This window comes from Sceloporus occidentalis, unplaced genomic scaffold (genome assembly GCF_023333645.1).
Source record: "Sceloporus occidentalis isolate IW3139 unplaced genomic scaffold, rSceOcc1.0.p SCAF_5, whole genome shotgun sequence".
In the NCBI taxonomy this organism is placed as follows: Eukaryota; Metazoa; Chordata; class Lepidosauria; order Squamata; family Phrynosomatidae; genus Sceloporus; species Sceloporus occidentalis.
In genome coordinates this window covers 140,822,219-140,841,670 of record NW_028316985.1, presented here as the reverse complement: position 1 = coordinate 140,841,670, position 19,452 = coordinate 140,822,219, and the positions used below count along the sequence as shown (strand labels likewise).

Below are 19,452 nucleotides of genomic sequence, written 5' to 3'. Positions count from 1 at the left end.
AATCATTGTATTGCATTTCACATACCCGCCCCCCTCAGCCACTAGGGTGTAAATTGTTTGCTGTGGCTGTACTCCCAGTGGCACAGGTGTGTTACAATTATAATGAGTACTAGCTAGTCCTTTTTGACACAGGTGGAATTTTTAATGAAACAGAAAAGCAAGGAAAACTAGTCAGTGGGTTTCCAGCAAGAGTGGACCCCAGTGATTCATACTGAAAGGGCTAACCATCCACAATCTTTGTTCTTAACTTGCATGTCAGTATTAATTGTGGATACAAAGTTTCCTTAGTCCTGGGTCCCTTTCTTTGACTTTGCTGCTGATATCTGAGAAACTCTTCCACACAGACGTAGAATCTAAACTTTACGGTCTCTGTGACAGCACTTGGAGAAAGAAGGGGGGAACTTTTTGAGCTCCATTCTACCATAGGTTCCTCCCCTTAGCTTTATATAATGCTTTGCAGACCATTACCACAGAATAATCACAAGAATCAATATAAGAACTTTTCTTCCTTCTATAAAACAGCAAAAGCAACAATCCAAGACTCAAGCCAACTACTCATATATGAAACAATACAGAAAACAGAAAACAGGTTGGTTAAAACAATTTAAAAAACAATTTAACATTGATATATTTTTCCCCTGTAAGGGCAGCAGCCACTAGATTCAATGCTCCACAGAGTACCTAAGGGAAAGGAATCTCCTCCCAATGAGGCTCACCTGAGAGCTCTGTGGAAGACCATTTCTATTTACTGATCCAATTACGGATCAAAGATACTAGGAGGCTTCCACCACTGCTTTCTCATTCACCTAACTGGTAGGGGAGCAGAAGGGGAGTTCTACCTGTTATCTCCAATCACATTGTGCATACCTACATAGACAGAATAGTGCTCTAAATTACTGGGATCTCCACCTCAGTGAGTTACTTATTAACTTTCACCTTTTAATTATACTGGCCCATGAATATGGAAGTAAACATAGGGGTAGTTTCTTGCCCTTCAACCACCTTAAACCAAAGATGCATCTATGCCAACCACTTAATCCAGGGACATTCCAAAGCATTATGCCCTGGACTGGATCTGGACCAACCATGATGGCAACTACACATGCCAAGCCAAATCTGGTGTGATGCTGCACTGTTGTGCACACAGACCAGCCAGGCTGATACTCCATTGGCTGTGGTGGCCCATCTCCTGGTTTTGGAGCTGCCTCTGCCACTTCTTCACAGGCAGGAGCTCCATGTAAAGCCTGCCCAGCATGCCACCACTTTTGCTGAGAACAGAAAGGGGTGTCCTGGGCTCCTTGTTAATCACATGTCAGGCACCCCTTTCTATCTTCAGACACAGTGGCAACATGGTGCTCTTGCTAGTGAGCAGTGTCTCCAAAAAGAGGCCATATTTTTTCCCTGTGCTTCTCAGCATGAGGAGGGGAGATGGCACAGCTCTTGGCATGTGGGCAATTGGATGAGGCTAAATCAGACCCAATCCAGCTGTCTACATGCCAAAAGAATGCAACTTCACTCCAAGGTTTCCAGACCCTGACTTTGCTTAGTTTAGGAGAAAGTTGGATTAAGGGCATAAAAATGCAGAACTTCCTCAGAAGTAGCCCTATGTCATCAGAAGTAATAGCACCAGCTTCAGGGTAAGTATGGTGTTTTCACCATGGAGACAAGCCTCAGGCTTTAAGCTAAGCATGGACTTAGGGTGCATGGTTGTGACCTGCAAAGCCTTTTATGCCTTCAGTTCATGTTATCTGAAGGACTATATTCCCCCATATAAGCCTGCCTATGTCTTCAGGCCCTTCTCTCTATCCCATCACTTTCACAGATATATCTGCTGGAAACATAGGACAGGGGCTTCTTGGTGGTTGGTCCTGAGCTCTGGAACTCCTTTCCTGGAGTTGTTACAAACTGACACCTTCCCCACTTTCCCTTTGTAGGCCAGCAAAGTTTTGTTTTTCTTTCAGTAGACCTTTAAAGTTTTATTGCTTGGGGCAAAGGGCCTTTCAGAATATGCCATGTTCTTCATTTTTTAATTGCTATGTTTTAATTGCTTTTGATTCTATTATTTGTTTAATCATATGTTTAACTTTTGTATGGTATGAATTTTTGTAGTTATCTGTTTTAACTTTTGTAAACCGCCTTGAGTCTTCTACTAAGTAGTAATAGTACTTAGGATACTGCTGCTACAACTACTACTGTTACTGCTGTGTTGTTGTTGTGTGCTTTCAAGTCATGTCTGACTTATGACAACCCTAAGGCAAACCTATCCCGGAGTTTTTGTAGCAAGATTTGTTCAGAGGAGGTTTGCCATTGCCTTCCCCTGAGGCTGACACAGTGTGACTTGCCCAAGGCCACCCAACTGGTTTCATGGCAGAGTGGGGTCTCCAGAGTCCTAGTCCAAACTGTGGTTCCCAAACTTTAATCTGCTCTGGACGTCAACTCCAAGAAAGGGGGGGGGTGTGTATATATTGTATTATTTAAAGGTTGTATGCCACTTTGATTGTGGTAACAAAAAGCGGGATATAAATTAAAGTTTTCTTATTTCTTATTTTATTTATTTTATCAGTTAGGCTGCCAGCATCCTTGGCTTGTGGCCATGGTGGCTGAGGCTTCTAGGAACTGAGGTCCAGCAGACCTGGAGGAGCCAAGGTTGGGGAGCCCTGCTCTCCAAGAGTCATTAGGGTTACCTGGCAGAGCCTTGCCTAGCTCTGCGCCTGCGCAGAGCCTCCTCCTCCTGCTGCTGCTGCTCCTTGGCCGGTGCAGCTGGGTCCTGGTTGCAGAGGGAGCAAAGAAGAGGTGGAGGAGCCAGGCAGCCAGGCGGGGCTAGCAAGGGCAGCAGCAGCAGCAGGCAAAGCAAGCACCAGCAGAGGTTTGTTCCCTGCAAGGAGAGAGGTCCGTGGAGCATCCAGAAAAGCAGAGGGGCTTCTCGTGGACTCCTAGGTAAGGCCAGGGGGGTCTTTGTGAGAAGATGGAGGAGCAGGATGGCCCCCTTTTCCCTTGCCAAGGAGAGAGGAGGGGGCTCTTTGGGTCCTGCTGCCTCGAAAGCCTGGCACTCGCTTCCTCTCCTGCCTTTGGCTCGACATCCTTGGGCTCCATCGCATCCCTCTCCGCACCTCCTCCTGCTCCAGGACCCGTCCTACATTTCAGCCTTCCTAATTCCCCTCCACTGTGGTCCTCCTTTTCCAGGACCTGCCCTCCTTTTCTCTCCAGGAGGGATTCCCAAATGTCCTCCATTTTGAGCATGACCAAGGTGACCAGTGCTCCTCCTTTTCTAGGACTTGCCCTCCTTTTCAGCCTTCTGTCCAGGAGCGACTCCCAAATGTCCTCCATGTTGAGCACGACCAAAGGGTCCTCCTTTTCTAGGACCTGTCCTCCATTCCAGCCTTTTCTCTCCAGGAGGGATTCCCAAATGTCCTCTGTGTTGAGTAGGGCTACCAAGGAGCATGGCCTTATATTTCTGGGAGTGTTTTTAGCATTTATTTGGCCAGGTCCTCCACGTTTCCTTGAACCACGAGTTTATATTTCTGGGAGTGTTTTTAGCTTTTATGGGATCGTGTCCTCCATTTGGGGGGTTCTCTTTGGCCGTGTCCCCCATTTCCCCCCTTGAACCATACCCTTTTCCTTTCTGGGAGTGTTTGTAGCTTTCATACCTTGCAGTGTCTTCCATTGTTCCTGAAGCAGGAATTTACATTTCGAAGAGTGCTTTTAGCTTTGCATTTGGGCAGGTCCTCCATTTTTCCTGAAGCGTGAAGTTACATTTCTATGCGTGCCTTTGGCTTGTAAAGTCCTCCATTTTTCCTCGAATGTCCTCCATTCTGCCATGCCTTGTCCTCCTTGGCGATTAGGACCTGTGAGGGAAGCCCAGGCAAGGATGGAGGCGCTGGGGGTCGAGGAGGAGCAGGCTGCCTTTGGGGCTCTTATGTGTGTGTGTGTGTGTGTGTATATATACGTGTGTGTGTGTGTGTGTGTGTCTATATATACAGACATATAAATATGTACAGTGTATATATATGTATGTGTCTGTGTGTGTATATATATATATATGTATCTGTGTATACACACATGTAGATATGTATATATGTCTGTGTATATATCTGTGTATACACATACACATAGTTATGAATATAAATGTGTGTGTTTATATATATGTATGTATGTATCTATGTATATACACACGTAAATATGTATATATGTGTGTGTGTGTGTATATATATATATATGTATCCATTTATACACACACAAGTAATTATGTGTATATATGTATGTGTGTGTATATATATATATATGTATGCATGTATCTATGTATCTACACACACACACACACACACACACACACAGAGAGAGAGAGAGAGTAAAAGACTTGGCCATGAGATGCTCCTTTTCTTCTTCTTCTTGTGTCTGACTGGGGGCGACCCAATCCTGGGGTTTTCCTGCATAGGTTTCTTCAGAGGGGACTTACCCTAGCCTTCCCCTGAGGCTGAGAGAGTGTAACTTGCCCAAGGTCAGCCCCCAGTGAGTTTCTACAGCCACCTTAAAACCTCTACTACAGCTCCCTAGTTAGTTACTCTAACCTTCTCTTCCTCTCCTGGGTTTTCCCCCTTAGGGAGGGGAGAAAAAACCCCAAACCTTAAAACTTCCCGCCTTCTCCTCCCTAAGATGCTTCTCAATCCCCACCTTGCTTGCTTTCTCTGTTTTAAAGTTTCCTTTTTAAATGTCATAGTTTGGGTCTTAGTTTGGCTGAGGTGCCTTAGAAAATTGCTTTTTTCCTGACCCTCAACATCTCCATTATAACATGAGCTGAGAGGGGAAGCAGGAGGAGAGTGGAAAGACCCCTGTTTTCTCTCCTCTTCCCTCTCAAACCTTTCAAATAGTCCCCCCATAACTAAGCCGGCGACCCAGTTTCTCTCAGGGGGACCCTAAAGTCTGTTGTTGTTGTGTGTCTTCAAGTCGTTTCTGACTTATATGACAATCAAGGGGGTTTCTTGTCAAGGTTTGTTCAGAGGGGGTTTGCCTTCCTCAGAGGTTGAGAGAGTGTGACTTGCCCAAGGTCACCCAGTGAGTTTTCTCGGCCAAACTGGGCTTTGAACCTTGCTTTCCCAGACAACGAGGGCGACCACTGCAAGGGAGGACCAGGCACCACGAAATGTAGGACTTTCAAGGAGAAAAATGGAGGATGTGACCCAAGAAAAGCTAGAAACACTCCTAGAAATGTAAATTCAGGTTCCAAATGGAGGACTTGTTGGAATCCCTCCTGGACAGAAGGTGTAAATGGAGGGCACGCCCTGGAAAAGGAGGACGCCTGGTCACTCTGAGACCAACCTCAAACTACTAAAGTTGGAGGAGAGGAATTGAGGGGAGAAGGACTTGGCATGGTAACCTACACAGAGCTTTGCCCTCAACCCTTCTCCACCAGCTTTTCCCCCCACTTGGTGGGAAATGGAGAAAGTCTAGTTGCAAAAAATTGAGGCCACCTTGGAGTGGTTGTCCACCTTGGAGCAGAGGCCACCTTGGTCACCACTGCCTTTCCTTTTCTGGAAGGCCCCCCAAGCAAGATGCCTCTGAGGAGGGCTTCTTCTCTTCATGAGGAGAAGGTGAGGGAGAGGACAGAAAGGTCAGGGTGACCAAAGGTCCTCCTTTTCCAAGCCATGCCCTCCATTTCAGCTTTTGGCCCAGGAGGAATTCCAAAACGCCCTCCATTCGGAGCATGACTAAGAAACATGGATTTACAGTTCTAAGAGTGTATTTATTTTTTAGCTTTTCTTCAGGTACATCCTCCGTTTGTCTTCAAGGTCCTACATTTTGCGGTACTTTGTCCTCCCTTACGGTTATAAGGGCCTCTGGTCTGGCTGAAGATCTTCCTCTTCAATTAGCTCGGTTGCTGCCTGATAAGGGATTTTTTTCTTTTAGTATGTTAGCATATTATATTATTTTAATATTTTAGCATTTTGGCATTTTATAATCTTGTGTTATATTGTCTGTTTTTGATTATATACGTTTGATATTCCACCATTTTATGGAAAGGGTATTATAAGTACATGTTATTGCTATAATTACTACAACGGGTCCCTGGTTTGAGAGAACAGCTGAGGGAAAGAATGAGGTTCCTCAGAGGAGGAAGGTGACCACATGTCCTCCTTTTCCAGGACATGTTCTCCATTTCAACTTTCTGTTCAGGAGGGTTTCCAAAGTGTCCTCCATTTGGAGCATGACTAAGAAGCATGAGTTTATATTTCTGTGGGTGTATTTAGCTTTTCTTGAATGTCCTACATTTTGCGGTGCCTTCTCTTCCTTGGCAGTAAGGACACCTGCTCCTTCAGCGTTCACAGCCCAATTGTATCTGCACTGTGGAAATAATCCAGGTTGATACAGCTTGAACTGCCGTGACTCCAATCCTATGGAATCCTAGGCATTGTATTTTGCTATGGCATCAGCACTCTCTGACAGAGAAAGAGAAATATCTCATGAAACTGCAATGCCCAAGATTCCATAGCATGGAGCTGTGGCAGTTTAAGCGGTGTCAAGCTGGATTATTTCTACAGTGCAGATGCTTTGAGGGGATGCCTTTGGGGATTGGGCTCCCATGGAGCTGAGAAATGCATTTCTGTCTTTGGTTGCACCTGCACTGCAGAAATATTCCAGTTTGGCATCACTTTGGCTGCCATGGCTCCATGCTATGGAAATCTGGCAATTGTTGTTTGTTGTGTCACCAGAGCAAACAAATAACAATTCCCAGAATTACATAACATGGAACCATGGCAGCCAAAGTGATGCCAAACTGGAATATTTCTGCAGTGTGGATGCAACTTCTATGTGTATGTGTGTGGCAGAATATATGGTGTGTGGAGAGGGTTCGCTCTTTAACGCTGTTGTGTTACCATTGCAGTCCGAGTTGATCTCTGTCTGACAGTAGAAGGATGATGTTTAATTGGTCTTTTCTTTTCCCCTTCAGGATCCACCCAGACATAAAACAAGCAATTAAAAAAAGCCTGGGAGAGTGAGGATGAGGTAAGGCATTTTACCCTTTTGTTGCTGTTGGCATGTTTGTGCGTTTGGGGGTCTTTCCCAAAGGAATACTCCTTCCCTTGAGTTTTAATATTTCCCTTGAGTTTTGAGTCACAAAACACTGTAGTCAGAACACAGAACAGAACTAGTTGCTAATAGTGACATTTCTAATTCTAATTTTTTCTCTTGTGCAGCGATCCTGAATCAAATAGAGAAAGGGCAATTGCAGTTTGATGTTTTTAATGATCAACTCGCGGTGACACTTTTCCACTTGTTAAACCCCTCCTGGGTGGTCTCTTTAAAACAAGACAACTCCATTCTTTTGAATTTACATGTGCTTCCCTCCCCCCCCCCCCCATTTCATTAGTTCAGGGGGACAAGACTCTTGGTTTGGAAAGTGTAAACTAGAATGCAAAGAGAATTTATAGTGAATTAAGGCTGAGAATTGTATCCTATCAGAACTCCAGTAACATAAAGTGCATGTTAGTAGCTAGCAAAAGGGGCACTTGGCTTCATTGCTGAAGCAAATACAAATGTGGTGGTGAGTCTGATTTATCCCTGGAGAACACTTTTATAAGAGGTGTAGGTGGCAATGATTGTTTCTGAAGAGATTATTCAGATTATGGGGAAAAATCCTCCTTACTGCCCAGTAATGGATTTATTGTTGAAGTTAGAACATCATGTGGATTTTTGAAGGAAAGCCACTAGCCATGTGAAGTCGAAGGCTTTCATGGCCGGCATCCCTAGTTTTTTGTGGGTTTTTCAGGCTATTTGGCCATGTTCTAGCAGAGTTTCTTCCTGACTTTTGGCCGGCATCTGTGGCTGGCATCTTCAGAGACTAGCCATGTTCTGCATTTGGTGTGGGAGAGCAGAATTCCAGCCTTTCCTTTTGGAATAATCTGGACTTGCTTCTTAGTGCATATGTTCAGGATGAGTGTTATACAATCTCAATATCTTCACATTGTTTCTGACTTATGACAACTCTAAAGCAGGCTTTATCACAGGCTTTTCTGGGGCTGAGAGTATGTGACTTGCCCAAGGTCACCCAGTGGGTTTCTGTGGTTGAGCAGGGAATTGAAACCCTGATTTCTACAATCGTAGTCCAATATTCAAGCCATTACACCATGTCTCTCAGGATGAGTAGTACATGTTTTAACTAAGGAAATAGGTTTATTCTTCTTTAAAGAAGGAAAAATCACTTCTAAATTACATTCATTGTGTTCCTGATGTTTGTGTGTGTTGTGTGCCTTGAAGTCATTTCTGACTTATGGTGACCCTAAGCCGATCTTATCAGGGGGATTTCTTGGCAAGATTTGTTCAGAGGAGGATTGCCCCTTGCCTTCTCCTGAGACTGAGAGCATGTGACTTTCCCAAGGTTACCCAGGGGGTTTCATGGCCAAACTGGGAATTGAACCCTAGTCTCCAGAGCCATAGTACAGCACTCAAATTATTACACCATTCTGGCTTTCTTATACACAGCAGTATTTTCTACTGCCCTGTCAGTGGTTAATTACTCAGTTTACCTTTTCATATAGGTATTGTTGACTTTCTGGCATTGGTTCATTGAGTTGAAACTTTGTGGTGCACAAAGCTTAAAGTATCATGGTTCTCCTGATATGGAAGCATTTCTTACAGCATTAACTTCAAATTGCTCTGTATCCGTTGCCTTTGTTGAGATCTCTGTGGGGTTCACTTTTATTATCTTGAGCAAAACCATTTATTACTATACACAGAGATTGGGAGTGAATATTCTTATAGTGTGAATCAAGCTAATTAATCTTATAAGCATAAAAATAGCAAGACAAAGGCAAACCAAAATTTACTTCTGGCAATATCTCCACTTGCTATACAGCCTGCAGATTTTAAAAAATACTGTTATTATTGCTTACAATTATACCATTATTATTTTATTAAAACATTTATTTGCTGCCCTATATGATGGTATCATTGAATATGGCATCAGAGAGTCTGGTGAATGAATGAATCATTTTCAGTTCAACATTACATTTGTAGTGGTGTTTGCTTTTAAGTTCTAAATTTTAGATTAGCCTTCCCAAAGTTGATGCCCTCTACAGATACTTTGGAATAAACTCCCCAAATACCTCACTTTGCTGGTTAAGGGGCTTATTAGAGTTAGAGTTGGAGTTCAAAGCATCTGGAGGGAGCCAGACTGGGAAAAACCTAGTTTAGATGTGATGCAAAAGATACATGTATGCTCATTACTCTTCTTTCCTTACAATTTTTGGGTTTTCTTTTTGAAATAAAAATAAGTTAAAATAAAAATATTCTATGACAGTGCAAGAGAACCTGTATGACATAGTGGTTGGAGTGTCAGACTAGGACTCTGGGAGATCAGGATTTGAATCTCTGCTCTTGGGAAAGTCACACTCTCTCAGTCTCAGAGGAAGAGCATGGAAACCCCCTCTGAACAAATCTGGCCAAGAAAAGTTCCATAATATGTTCACCATATTATGGGTTACCATAAGTTGGAAAAAAGTTGAAGGCCAACAGCAAGAAGACACTGTAAAAACTCTTGTGCTTCTTGTATAATGCTAAAGGTGTTCTTGTGCAGCTCCTTTGTAGTGACATTTTTGCTTTCCCCACTAGAGCATTATGCTAGCATATTGGGTTTTACATGCAAAGCAGATGTAACTATCAGTTTGTGCACAACACTGTTGCGCCGATGATACATGTGATGGGTCTGTGAGAGTGAGCCTCAGGCATACACATCCCCCCAGCACTCACTCACACCCTGTAATATAAACCAGGGCCTCTATGAGACTCACTGCCGCACCCCACCTCATGTGTAACCTGAACACCTGAGTTGTGTGGGAACCGGCCCTAAGACCGCTTAGAATTGGAAATCCAGTTCCCTTCAGACTGGTTGTTCAGGGTGTTATCCCACATCCAGCAAAGTGTGTGGCAATAGCCTCCAGTTTTATTCTTGCATTCAGTTATAGGTAGGAGACATCTGCTGAAATAAATTGTGCAATAGATTTTCAGGTTGTTATGTATTTTGATATGCAGCATTTAACAGCATATTTCTTAACATGTTTTTTTATCCCCTAATTTCTAAAGAAGGTATGTTGAATAGACCTTGGATGCAGTGGTGTTACTAGGGTTGGCGTCACCTGGTGCGATAACTCATAGTGTCACACACCCTGCCCCCATTGGTGTCCTCCCATATCATACCAATAAGAATCCTTAGTAACTTTTTGTACTGATGTTACTCATAAATCAAAATTCCCGTATATCACTGAATCAACTAGCAAAATTAAAGTATACCTTTAAATTACAGTATCTTACACAAAGCCTGAATGTATTGACATGTACATAATTTATTTTGGCAAAAGTGAAAATTTGATAAGATGCAATGTTTTTTAAATTTTGTTTTTAATTTATAATGTTATAATTTTTTAGAACCTAGGACCTCTCCTTTCTCCTCCCACTGAGCCTTCCCATGCTTATACCATATTTTCATTGTTTTGAAGGGACACAGGCGAACACCACAGCCCATATTGCCCAAAACAGATGTTTCGGGAGCAGTGGTGTCACCCCCTCTTAGGGTGTCACCTGGTGCATTCCATACCCATTCCACCCTGGTAGTGATGCCCTTGCTTGGGTGAAACAACAGTATGAAAAAAAATCATCCCCCCTCCCCCTTGGGTTCCCATGCTTTGCCATGATGAGATATATTGTCTATAGCAGAAACAACAGATTACAAGAATGGGTTTTAAAATCCAATAAAGAAAAAAGGTGTCTTGCCTAAACTGAATGCTCAACAAAATAAAGAAACTTAAAAATAGGGAAGCCCTGGTGATGTAGTGGTTAAATACCTGTACTGCAGCCACTCACTCATAAACTACAAGATTATGAGTTCAATTCCAGCCGGGGGCTCTGGATCGACTCAGCCTGGCATCCTTCCGTAGGTCGCTAAAATGAGTACCCAGCTTGTTGGGGGCAATTAGCTTATACTTTGTAAACAGCTTAGTACATCGATAAACAGTATAGAAATGTACTTGCTACTGCTATTGCTAACTAAGTGAACTGAACCAAAATATTTGTTCGTGTATCCTTCCTTTCATATAAGTTCAAATAAATTTCTGGACATCTTGCTGTCTTGAAGTCGACTTTGAGTTATGGTGACCCCTTCGAATGAAAGACCTCCAAGTTACCCTGCCCTCAACAGACCTGCTGAGATGTTTCAGAGTCAGGGCTGTGGCTTCTTTGAGTCTACCCTTCTGGAATGTGGTCTGGAAATATGATGGCATGGATAATCCTAACTTTAATATTCAGATATATCTCTACATTAAGATCTGGTCTAGTACCTTCATAGCTGCCCTTCCAAGTCCTAGTCTTCTGATTTCTTGACTACAGACTTCACTTTGATTAATGATTGAGCCAAGATATGGAACACTATACCTTGGCTATACTAGAGTGGTATAGTGGTTTGAGTTTACACTGAAGGACCTAGAGAGTCCTAGAGATCAGAGTTAAATTCCCCACTGAGGCATGGAAATACACCTTGGCAAGTTATATACTTTCAGCCCCAGTAGATTTGCCATAGGGTTGCCATAAGTTGGAAATGACTTCACGGTACAAAACAAAAACAGTGGAAAATCTTGAATTATTTAAATGTCTTCATTATCAACTTTAAAGTAGTTTACATAAATGGAAATCATCTGTGGACATTATTTTTGTTAATGTTCAACTATTGTGCACTTTCTTCTTAGACTTTCTTCCGTAATCATTCCAAATCTTGGCTATTTTCTGCTAGTAGTGTGGTATTGTCTCCATATCTTAAATTATTGATGTTCCTTCCTCCTTCCTTTGAATCTAAACCTGCTTTATGTATGATATTTTTGGCATACAAGTTAAGCAAATGGGGTGAAAAATGCAGCCCCTCGCCAATTGGAAACCATTCTGTTTCTCCATATTCTGTCCTAACAGTAACCTCTTGCCCTTAGTACAGGTTGTTGTTGTTCCTGTTGTTGTGTGCCTCCAAGTCATTTTTGATTTACCGTGACCCTAAGGCAAACTTATCATTGGGTTTTCTTGGTGAGTTTCTAGGGGTGGTGTTGTTGTCATTGCCATCCTCTGAGGCTGAGAGATTGTGATTTGTTCAGGGTCACCCAGATCTAAAACACACTGCAGAAATAATCCAGTTTGAGACCACTTTAACTGTCCTGGCTGAGTGCTGGGGAATCCTGGGAACTGTAGTTTATTGTGGCACCAGAGGTCTCTGATAGAGAAGGCTTAACATCTCACAAAACTACAGTTTCCAGAATTCCCTAGCTTTGAGCCAGGGCAGTTAAAGTGGACTCAAACTGGGTTATTTCCGCAGTGTTTCTTGGACCCCAGTGTGAGGTTTTTTTATGCTCAAGAGGGGATTTGAACCCTAGGCGGGATACAAACGGGCAGGGGAAGACGTCTTGGAGGTGTATTCTGCTGAATACGGAGCCTCCAGACCGCCCACCCCGGGGGCATGGCTCAGGAGATGGGGCTTCCACATGGGGGGCAGTGAAGACGCCTCACCTGGGGCCGTTTCTGACCCGCAGTTTCCAAACCGCCACCTCGGAGGACGCTGCAAAGAGAGAGGCAGCTTCCTCACGGGCGGCCAAAAATGGGGCTTTTTTTTTTCCTTTGCCGGCTGGCGGATGCGCAGCTGCGCAGCTGCAGGGCTAAGCAGCGGCGGCAGAAAGCCTATGGGCACATTTAAAGTGCCCAAGCCCCTTTAAAACTTTTTTCCCCGCTCTGCCAAAGAACAATGGTGGTCTCCTGCCAGCTGGTGATCAGCTGGTGTTGGCATCCTTGCCCGCTTGCACTTTGCCAGTGTCACCAGCATCATGGATGCCTCCTCTCCTTTGGTCCCCGCGCTCCTGCTGAATCTGCAATGCACAGCCACAGCTGTCGCCGCTGCCACCGCTGTCCCCCTGCCATCCCCCATCACCTCCCTTGTACATATGTAAATATTTACAGTTTTAGGGGTTTTTATTGTTAGGTGAAAATGGCACAGGAATGTGTGTAGGGGCTCACTTTAAAGTCCAAACTTTCCAAGCAGCGCATGCGTACATGTTGCTCTAGGGTTAGGGTTAGGGTTAGGGTTACGAGTCTTAAAATGCGCTGCAGCTGTGCTGCAGCTTCCACACCTGCATGGCAGCTGACGCTGCAATTAAAGCCTGACGGCAAACTGCGCATGTTCCAGGACCCCGACTCATTATGTGACGCAGCAGACACGGAGCTTTTAAATGGGCAACTTAAATTAGCGGCGTAGCAATTCTGGCGTACCGGTGCAGCAGCTTACAGACGGAGCTGCGCAGCTGTGCATCAAACGGAAAAGAAGCGGAGAAAAGCAGCACCTTTTTAATGCCGCCTCTTCCCGCTTGGGGCGTGCGGGGGGCGTGTTCATAGCGGCCTTCAGGTAAGGCCCGTCTGAAGGCTCTACCTTCATGACGTCATGAATACACCCCTTTTTGCCCGTCTGTATCCCGCCCTAGTCTCCAAAGTCATAGTCCAGTGCTCAAACCACTTCACCACACTGGCCCTTATACACATCAGGATTATCAATTGTTACGGCACACCCATCTTCCTCTCTGAAATTGTGGAATATTGAGGTTTTCTACTGAATTTTGATGGTTCTGTGTAAAGTTTTATCAGATGCAGCATGATCAGAGATAGGCATTTTATTTTAAGGCAGGCAACTATTTTAATTGTTAGTTTATTTATTTCCATTTATATCTCACCTTTCTTCCAAATAAATCTGAATTGAAATGCAAAGGTCACTATTATTCATCTCCAGATTTCCATGTGAGTCACCTTAACCTTTCTGGTTTTTAACAAAGTTTTAAAACTAGTTTTAACTTGATGTTTCTATTGTTTACACGGCATGAGAAACTGGGGTGGGCCACAAATGTATAATTGTGGCTTTAAATGTTCTGTAAACACCAGTATGACTTTAAAAATTGTCTCAGTAGTCATTTTTTGCATTGTACTGATATTGTTTAAAGGAAGCATTCATTAGAAGTATGACCGATTATTCCTAGCTGCATACCAGTGATAGCCATAAACAGAATCTAGGCTGACAAAATTCTCTGCGGATTGAGCAGCTGAGAGGAAACTACTTCTGGAAGATAGTTTTGTATTCAAGCAGATATCTGGATAGCCACTGTGGAAACAAAAGGCTGAAAGAGATAGCCCTTTTATCTAATTCAGTAGGACTCTTGTTCTCATGTAGTAAAGGAGTGGTCATATGTGAAGTGCACACCTTCAACATTATCTACTATAATGATCCTCAAGGAGAGTCTAAAAATGCAGGTGGCTGTGTTGATTGTGATCTGTCTGTCTCTTTTCTTTCACCTATTTCTATCAGTTTCCATCTCCACAGGAACATTTATTTTGTAGAGCTACACTTGTCCCTCCACATTCACTGGGGTTAGGGGCACAGAACCTGTGAATGTGGAAAAACTGCAAATAACAAAAATGCTGTATTTTTACCTGAGAGAACACCTTTCTAGGAATCTCTAGGTCCTCCAGTGCAACTCTGTGGTCAATATCTGTCAGACATTGACTATAGAATTGCACTGGAGGCACTACGAATGCCCAGTGGAGTGTTTTCTCTAGGACTCTCTAGGTCCTTCAGTGTAACTTTTGGTTAAACTTGACCATTGCACTGTGCTGGAGGACCTAGATATGCCTAGAAAATATATTCATATAATCCATGAATAATCAAAGACACAAAAATCAAAGCCGCAAATATGAAGGGACAAGTATAATGTGTTTTGACCACTGAATATCAGACTATCCCATAGTATTGTCAATTAACAATAGGGAATTTGTTGTTGAGTGCCTTCAAGTCATGTCTGACATATGGTGACTTTAAGGTGATGCTATCATGGGTTTTTATTAGGAGGACTTGTTCAGAAGAGGTTTGCCATTGGCTTCTTCTGAGGCTGAGAGCATGTGACTTGCCCAAGGTCACCCAGTGGGTTTAATGGTGGAGCTGGGAATCAACTGGGGAAAGCTCATAACAATGCATTACTGCTGCGAAATATCTTTAGAGAGGACAGAGCAAACTAGGTGTGGACACCAACTGGTGTGATCGCCTTGCTGGACTTAAAAAAAATGTTTGGACTCATAGTTCAGCAAAGAGAAACTGTGATACCCCTCTTAAAAGAAACCCATGAAGCACTTTTCATAATATCTTCCTTAAATAACTTTGAAGATATTGTGGTATGGTTTTCCTTTTTCTCACGCTGCTGGAGATCAGAGGAGAAGTGTCATATTCATAACTGCCTTTTTTGTGTATCTCTACCTAAGCAGGGTCAGCTCTGGTTAGTATTTGAATGGGAAACCACCAAAGAATACCAGTGCTGTAGGCTGAAATAATGCTGAAGAAATAGAACATTACCAGATTTATGTTTTGGGTACATTAGATCAACCATATGATAAGACATACAAGTGATAAAAAGAAGGTACTATCAAAATGACCTCTGAGTATTCCTTGCCTAAGAAAACCCTATGAAATTCATGGGATTGCCATATGTTGATAGGTGATGTGAAGACCCACCCAACTGCACATCTTGTTCTCTACTCCCCACAGGCATCTGGTGCTTTGTATCCTCCCTAAGAGACAACTTTGGATACACAACTGTATTGACTCTAAACAGAATGCTTTCCTAAATCTATACAGAAAGCACTTTTAACTAAGGGCCGGAACAGACAGGCCAAAATAAAGTTGCTTTGGGTCACTTTGGAGGTATGCTGTTTAAATGACACATGCATCTTTAGAGGTCAAAAACTGCGCCAAAGTTGCACTCCAGTCCTTAGAACTGGAGCGTGGCTTTGGCATGGCTTCCGGCCTCTTAGGACACATGCGTCATTTAAACAGCACACTTCCAAAGTGACATGAAGTAGCTTTATTTTGGCCTGTCTCTTTTGGCCCTAAAATCAGTAAAATATAAGCAATGTATTGGATGGAGCTAATAGACATACTAGCTTCTACTTCTTTTCCTTCTTCTTTTTATTATGATGCTATTGAGAAGGATTGTTCCTGTTCTGTACAGAATTGCCTTTTATTATGGAGGAATCTCTTTTGTCATTGTCCTCCATCAGTGCCACTTAAGAGGTTGCGTTAATCATTTCCTCTTGGGTCATTCATCACCTGCTTCCTTAGATAATGAGCAGAACAGAGACTAACTTGTAGCCTTCATGCTTACCTTGGACATAAGATACAATTTGGGATTACTAGGGCTTCTGTGAATGTTGTGCATGAATGTGATACATTTAGAATTGTCATTTACAAGGTGCACATCACCTTTAAAAACTGGTTTGGTTAGTAGAAGATAAATTCATTTGTTCAATTTTTGCTGATTTATTCCTATTGCAACAAATCGCTGTCCTTGCCCTATGTTAGATCTTTGATTCTTAACCATTGTGGTTTAATTTCTTGATTAAGCAACATGTTACAAAAGATTCCTGCTGCTTTGCTAAAAGTATTTCTGAACTCAATTTATTGTAGATCAAAGAAACAAATCCAATGTAATGGCAGTAAGCTTTAGCCTTAAAAACCCAGCTAGATTATGTAAACCATTTTTTCAGAATTGGCAGTTCTCTTGCTATCAAATGCCAAAATCCTTCAACAATTGGGCACAATCCACCTGAAATATTACCTGAGAAAGTTTCATTACAGTAAATAGGGATGGCATAAGACCTCATTGAATTTGGAACAGGAAAGGTGGGCTGTGGCTATGAAGAATAACTGAAGAGGCATTTTTCTGTTGGTTTCTTTAATTTTTATGTAGCATTTGCTTATCATACCAACAATGTACTGTACTACTTTTTCTTTTTATTGTAATTACAAAATCTGGAGAGTGAAACCCATTTTCTTAGTAACTTACAATAAATCTCACTCTCCCCTTGTTTCTATGGATGGTGGGTTTTTTTGTATAAGGTGTATTTAACCTTAATCCATCTTTTCTTTTTACCCTACCCAGGAAGGTTTCCCATTCTTTCAGTATTTTTGTAACAAAGGGCTACATTGTTGTGATCAAGCCAATTGGCAATAGTGTTCTTTCCACTTCAAGTCTTGCTTGTGATCTTTATTACCACCTTTGTCCATTACACACAATATAGTAAAGCCACTTTTCATACATTGCTAGTTGCATTATTTCTCCAGATGTATTCCGTCCCAATCATCAATATCATCCTTATTTCTTTTTCTTTTTTTACTGTTGAATTTTTAGCCATATTAAAGACAGAATAAAGATTCTACTTATATTTAAAATGGTTTCTGGTCACTTTCAACCTGGATTGTTGTTGTTGTATCCCTTCAACTCAATTCTGATTTATAGGCGGGTTACAGACCGCCATAAAGTACGCGCTCCGTGCGTACTAGAGTTAGGAAGGGCCATATTAGGGTTAGGAAGGGTCTTACCTTCCTCATGGCCCTTCTCTGTAGTACGCGCAGAGCGTGTCGTAAATGGCAGCGCCCATCCACATGGGCGCTGCCATTTTGACATCTTGGACGCATAGCGTCCAGACATGTCGCAGCAGAAGTGATGCCGCGAGGGCGCGCTTCGCCCCTCGTGGCGCCACTTCCACGTTTTGAAAAGGAGCGCCATTTCAGGGCTCCTTTTTCGCTGCGCCGGGAAGCCTCACGGTCTGGCCGCTGGGGCTTCCCTCCGCAGCGAATGGCGGCAGCGGGAAAATGGCCACTTGAGGGCAATCTGTAACGCGCCATAGTAGCCCTAAGACCTATCACAGGGTTTTCTGAGGCTGAGAGTATGTGACTCATCCAAAGTCACCCAGTAGGTTTCCATGGCTGAGAAGGAATCAAACCCTGATCTCCAGAGTCATAGTCCAACACTCAAACCACTACACCACATTGTCTCTCTTCAACCTGGATATATATTATAAGTTGAAGCAAATAATAAGTTCTGCTCTTTTGCATCTTTAGTATTTTATAGTGAGCTGCCTTAATACTGAAACAAACCTTTGCTCTTTTTAGCCCATTATAATAATCACTGCCTGATAGTGTTTTCCTGGGATTTCAGGGATGATTTCTTCCCAGCCTCACCTGTTAATGGCAGGGATTGAACCTGGGATATCCAGAGTACCAAGCATGTGCTTTACCACTGAGCAACAGACCCAGCATGTTTGTTTGAGGGGCCATACATTAATGTAGTAGAGGAATGATAAAATACTAGTCTATCAAAACAGAAGAATATGTTTAATTAAACACAAAACTTTTTTAAAAATAGAAACAGGAATATTGTCTGAAGAATTTTAAGATAACATTACTTTTGTGCATTTTAATATAACTGTATTTCCCTCTGGTGTTCTTATATTCACATCTTGTTTGTGTGCTTCCCAGTGACTTTTGGCAGTGATTCACATTACAGAATTACAGATTGGTATTTAGAATTCTTTATCAGAGGGCTCTAGTGTCACACCAAATTACAAACCTCAGGATTCCATGGGATGGAACCATGGTTGTTAATGTAGAATAATAGTGCTATGATTCTGAAGTGTGAAAAAGCCTCACTTTGGCTGTAATTGGAATAGAATGCTGGACTGGGTAGGATTTTGGTCCAATCATCATCATAATTGGTTTTATGTCCTAAAAAGGGAGTTACTCAAGAAAGCTCTGTGGTAATGCTAGGGTTAATTCACACTTTTATGTGTAGTAAATATTTGCAGTAATGCATCCAAAATGCACTGAAGTGTGAGATGTGTTTCTAAATACTTAGCAGACCTCTCTACCTTTAGGCCCTAATGGCTAAATCTGTATGACTCGTGTCCAAAATTGTATTTGTGTGTGTGTGTGTGTGTGTGTGTGTATGTGTCATACTAATTAAGTATGAATAGCTGTAATCCACACTGACAGTCAACTCTAACCAACATATGTCCACAGATATGGAAAACAAAACACAAGCCAGATTGGAAGTGGTCAATATACATCCCTATCCACAAAAAGGAGATACAAAAGACTGCAGCAACTATAGGACCATAGCAGTGAACTGGACCATGAAAGCAAAATATGCTCAAAATGTTGCAACATAGACTCCCAACCATACATGGAGAAAGATATCCCAGAAGTACAAGGAGAGTTTGGGAAAGGGAAAGGCACTAGGGACCACACTGCAAACATACAATGGCTAATGGAGTGCACCAGGGAATTCCAAAAGAAAACCAGCATGTTCTTCATAGACTATAGCAAAACCTTCAGCAGCATAGGTCACAAAAGGCTATGAAACACCCTTAAACACATGGGAGTGCCAACACATCTGATAGTCTTGATGAAGAATCTGTACTCAGGACAAGAGGCTACTGTCAGAACAGAACACGGAGAAACATAATGGTACCCAGTTGGCAAAGGGGTCGGACAAGGCTATATCCATGGGTATAGGTTTACAGGACCTAAGCAGGGGAGTGGAGGACAGGGGGTCTTGGAGA

General features: G+C 42.6%; 1 protein-coding gene across 1 annotated transcript in view; it reads left to right on the top strand.

Moving 5' to 3' along the window:
• The first annotated feature begins 2,866 nt into the window (after positions 1-2,866).
• The window catches only part of FHDC1 (FH2 domain containing 1), a 62,536-nt gene continuing 45,950 nt past the window's right edge, over positions 2,867-19,452 (top strand). Inside the window, exons 1-2 of the mRNA XM_089525668.1 lie at positions 2,867-2,937; positions 6,947-7,002. The gene's annotated coding sequence lies outside the window, so the exon portion shown is untranslated. The remainder of the gene's footprint in view (positions 2,938-6,946; positions 7,003-19,452) is intronic.